The sequence below is a fragment of the Lactuca saligna genome, chromosome 4 (genome assembly GCF_052625555.1).
Source record: "Lactuca saligna cultivar CGN05327 chromosome 4, ASM5262555v1, whole genome shotgun sequence".
Lineage (NCBI taxonomy): Eukaryota > Viridiplantae > Streptophyta > Magnoliopsida > Asterales > Asteraceae > Lactuca > Lactuca saligna.
In genome coordinates, this window is record NC_136420.1 from 27,441,461 (window position 1) to 27,446,954 (window position 5,494).

Genomic DNA, 5,494 nt, shown 5'->3' on the forward strand with positions numbered 1-5,494 from the left:
TTTGGCTTGAACCAGTGATCTCCTTGGACCGGATTAATTCTATGGATTCCCAATTTGACATGCCCTTGACCAGAAAAGCTTTTATCTTCCATGCATTCACCCACATAGCTGAAGTTCCTCATCCTCACCCGAAGGTTGATAGGGAGCTTGTAGACTTCTATCTGAGGACAGCTCAACCTTAGTATTAGACGTGGAGCGCACAGAAGATCATCAATGTTCGGGTTCTCAAACCTGTTCGGGAGGGTAACTTCACCAATGTCAGATTCAAGGTCTTAAGGGGATCCGACAAAACCGAGCATTCCATCTCTCTAGCTGATCTTCCCAACTTAAACCCTCATGACTGGATAATCTTGCACAACATTCTTCTTGTTAATGAAGTGGAATATGGTCCGATCATAGATCATTTCAAGAGAATGTTGGTGTGTTATATTTTGGAGGTTGCTAAGCTGGATCAAGAAGTTGCAAATGTTCTCAGGAAGAAGCCCACTATCACTCCAGTCGGTTCCGCAAGTGATTTAAACAGAATGCAGATGGGAAAGATTGATCCAAAACGTAACTCGGTCATGTTCACCAGGGCAGAAGGTCAGAAATGCTTATTTGCTTTGGCTGACAAACATCTTTACACCACTTCCTGCTTGGAGCATGTTCTGGGTATCATCAATCGATGCAAACAGAACTCGGAGAGTGACAAGAAATACTTCAACGATATGATCAATTGGTACATTCACTTCCGACAAACACTTCTTGCTATAATTCCCTGCCTATTCAAAACTGTGAAGAAAGCCAGTGCCATAGGAGTAAGCAAGCTGGAGTGAGGTCTCGCCCCTCTTGACGCAAAGGGGGAGATTGTTGGGTATTTGGTGTTGCGTCTTGGGCTCGTCTCTTAGCCCCATTTTGTATCCGGTATGGTCTTGTCCATCCGTGTCTTGTTTGTTAGGGTTTGTGTATTAATAGATGCTTGCATGCATCTTTTCGATGACTGATAGATCGTTTTTACGTGTAATTTAGAAGATCTCTTTTGTAACCCTAAAATCCTCTACAACGGAAGTTCTTAATCGAGCTCTGCTGAGGATTGAACGTTCTAATCATTCGACTCATTCAGATCCATACTTGAGTATTGTTTCATTGTTTTTACTTTCATTATCTACCTGTTACAAAGATCTAATCGATCAAAGAGTTTTTAAATCTCATCATAACACATTAAAATCAGTCTCCAATGTTTCAAACATTAAAATAAATTGAATAGTATTAGGGACTTATTATTGGCCCTTTGGGGTCATTAAAATCAATCTCTAATGTTTCAAACATTAAAATAAATTGAATAGTATTGGGGACTTATTATTGGCCCTTTGGGGTCGTTCAAGGATCTAAACTTTACTTGAGAATCCTCAAAATACTTAAAACTGTTATTCGAAAATTTAATCACCTAATGTTTAAGGTTTTTAGTTTATTTTATAGTATATACCTATGATCATTGATTCCATAGCAAATTCTATAACAGCATAGCTATAGATTTTGAATTTGTAACAAATGTCGTAGCAATTAGCTACGGACTTCGATTTTGTAGCAAAATAACTACATATTTTTATTCTATAACAATTTCTGTAGCAAAATAGCTACAAACTTTGATCCGTCATAAATTTTTTAGCAAAATACCTACAACTTATAATTCCCTAAAAAATTTGTAGCACTCTAGCTATGGACTCCGATTACGCATCAAAATTTTGTAGTTATTCAAATATTAGCCACAAAACGTAATTCCGAAGCTAATTCCATAGCAAATATACCTACGTCTAACTATTCCATAGCATAGTCCCTAGTAGAATAGCTACAGTTTTAATATCATAGCAAAAATCCATAGCAATTTACATATTAGCTACGAAATGTAATTCTACAGCAAATTTTATAGCAACACAGCAACGACAAGCCATTATGTAGCATATTTCATAGTAGAACCACTACGGATTGTACTTCTATAGCAATTCTCCGTAGTTATTTCAACTTTTTCTTGTAGTGGCTTGAGCAACGAGGTGGGTCTTGCGACGTTCAATCGAGCCATGCACCAGGTATTTGGTGCGAAACAACCATTTGCACCCCATAACATTTGAGTCGGGGGGTCGTGGAACTAAAGACCAGGTGTGGTTATGCTGTGGAGCACACATGGCATCATACCATTTCAAATCATGCATAGTATTAGAATAAGAAGTAGGATCCCAAGTAGAAAGTAGGATCCCGAGTAGCAAATAGGGTTGAGAAGAGACTATATTTGGAATAGGTGGTTGCACCGGGTCAGATGTCGGTAAAGATAGTGGCAACATCGGGTGCATCAGGTGGAGTTTCCATATGTGGCATAGTGTTCGGATTGGTGTGGCGGAGTCATCGCAAATCTCATAGACAAGCGATCTTTGGGAATAGGAGCAGGTGTCGGTGGATGAGGAGCAGACACCGGAAAATCACCTGAGTTTAGAGGAACAGTTGGCAAGAATGAGTGCAATGGTAAGGTGGTGAGAGGTGCATCCTTAGTAGAAGAACCAAATGGAAAACACGACTCCTCAAACCGGGTATGAAGAGTGATAAAAATACAAGACGATACTGGATCGAGGCATTGGTAGCTTTTGTATTGCGAGTTGTACTCAATAAAAGCACACGGAATGCTCCATGGAGATAGTTTGTGTTCTGAGTAGTCATGTAAATAAGAGTACACCCTAAACCCTAACGGTCGATAATTCGCATATGAGGGTACTCGTGCAAATAAAACTTCAAACGGTGACCACATGGAAAGCACCTTCGAGGGAAGTCGATTGATGATGTGAACCATAGAGTTAAAAGCATAAACCCAATAAGATGTCGGAATGTGTACGTGAAACATCATAGCAAGCACAGTCTATCAACAATGTGGCGATGATTACGTTCAACCCGCCCGTTTTGTTGCGGGGTATATAGATACGAAATTTGATGAAATATGATATGATGGTTTAGTAATGTTTTAATATTGTGATTTAAAATTTATGTACCTGTATCACTTTGAAAAACCTTAATGTTTGATGAAAATTGATTATGCACAAATTTAATAAACATTGCAAAAATAACATGGAAGTCTGATTTGGACTTGAGTGGGTATAGTCACGTGAATCAAGAAAAATCATCCACAAATATCATATAATAGTGATAGGAGTTAACCGGGTGACAGGCCCCAAAGGTCACAATGGACTAAGGCAAATACATGTAAAGCATGTTTATTATTATTATCAAATATTATTATCAAGTGGCAAACCATGAAAACGTCTACCATGAATGTCCAAGTTTATTCAAAACAGAAATAGCACATGCCCCAATTTAGTTGATGGTTAAGCAATTTTATTAAATAAATGTATTGCATACATATGAATTGCATTAATAAATAGAGTTGTCGCATGTTGTCTTGCGGCGGAGATTACAATATATGAATATAAAATTGTATTCGAAAAATGTCAAAAAAGGCCACACATTGACATTATTTTTATATCTATCTTCTTAATTTACAAGTGGAAAAAACAACTATAATATATTAATTAACATGAAGCTTAATAATAAAACGCGCCTAATACGTACTGTTAATTAACCAATCTAAATTACGTGAAAAAGAAAGATAAAATCGTTATTTCGTTAGGCAAATATGTAACTTTCCAGTGTATATTAATGTTGTCAAACATATTTAAGACATTTGTGATAAAAAACTATAATAACACAAAAAATCTAAACGAATCTTCATATTTAGGTTCACTTAATTTTTTTATTTAGTTAATTAATTAATCTTTTGAAAAATTCAAATCATTTTTTCTTACTGTGCTTCGATGCATCTACCACCAAAGACAAAATCAGCCCACTGTTGATCAAACAAAGACAGCTTAACCACGCGGTCTATTCTCAAGTCTCGACCCTATAAATCTCTCCTTCGTCCTTTTATTTTCGATTCATCCCACATTCATCGTATTTCATAATTCAGTGAAAACTATTTCTCAAATGGATTCTCGACATATTTCTACAGCCATCTTCTTCTTGCTCTTTCTCTCAGTTACTAACCACACACCCTGCAACGCACAGTTATCTTCTACCTTCTACGACGCTACATGTCCCACTGCACTCCGTACAATCAGAACCACCATCAGAACAGCCATATCTCGTGAACGTCGCATGGCGGCTTCCCTCCTTCGTCTCCATTTCCACGACTGCTTCGTTCAAGGTTGTGACGCATCGATCATGTTGGAGGACGGGCCTTCGATAGTAGGAGAAAGGAATGCGTTGCCTAATAAGGGTTCTGTAAGAGGCTACGAAGTGATAGACGCTGCAAAATCTGAGGTGGAGAAACTATGTCCCGGAGTTGTATCTTGTGCAGACATACTGACGGTGGCCGCCCGTGATGCATCAGAAATGGTTGGTGGTCCGTCATGGTCGGTGAAGCTCGGAAGAAGAGATTCCACCACCGCTAGCCTTGTTCTAGCGGAGACCAGTCTTCCTAGCTTTAAAGCTCCGCTCGATTCACTTATTTCCACCTTCAAAGATAACGGACTTAACGCAAGGGACATGGTTGCTTTATCAGGAGCTCATACAATTGGACAAGCTCAATGCTTCTTGTTTCGTGACAGAATATACAGCAATGGATCAGATATTGATGCCGGATTTGCTAGCACACGTAGACGTGGTTGCCCTGTAAATGATGGAAACGGCAATCTGGCACCATTAGATTTGGTGACACCGAATTCGTTTGATTACAATTACTTCAAGAATCTGATACAAAAGAAGGGTCTTCTTGAATCGGATCAGGTGCTTTACAGTGGTGGGTCCACAGACAGCATAGTTACTGAATACAGCAACAATCCTTCCAAGTTCAAGTCGGAGTTTGCAGAAGCGATGGTGAAGATGAGTGAGATCAGGCCGTTAACGGGTCAAGAAGGAGTGATAAGGAGGATATGTGGTGCTCTTCCCTAGCTAGCTTAGTCCCGGGTTCTTGTATTTGCCTCTGAAAATTGCACTTGTAGTCATATCTTCATTCATTTATTGTATTCTTTTAAGTGTAAAGAAATATAATATTTAATTATTTATCAACACGTTTAATGCAATATATAGTTATACAGTACAAATGGATCTTAAGGGGGTGAGTAAAACTAAACTCTGAAAACCGAAAAAAATCGAAACCGAAACATAAACCAACGGTTGGGATTTGTGTTTTTCAAAAATCGAAAATTTCGGCTTAGGCTCGGTTACATAAATATAAGAAACTGAGAAAAACCGCACCACACCGATGTTTATACATAATTCAAGTCCATCCGTTATTGCTCTATAATTTCTCCATTTTCTAGATCTTTGACTCGAGGTGATGTTCTTCCGATCTTGTATGCGGCGAAGTGCATGTTTGAGAAAAGTTTTAAAAAAAAATGGACATGTCACATCCAAACATATAAAATTTTCTTTTATAGTACCAAATGGTGTAGATGACTCATTAGCATGCCTTTAT

General features: G+C 38.2%; 1 pseudogene; it reads left to right on the forward strand.

Annotated features, from left to right (window-relative positions):
* The first annotated feature begins 3,967 nt into the window (after positions 1–3,967).
* Positions 3,968–5,081, forward strand: LOC145041428 (lignin-forming anionic peroxidase pseudogene; annotated as a pseudogene).
* Positions 5,082–5,494: the final 413 nt, after the last annotated feature.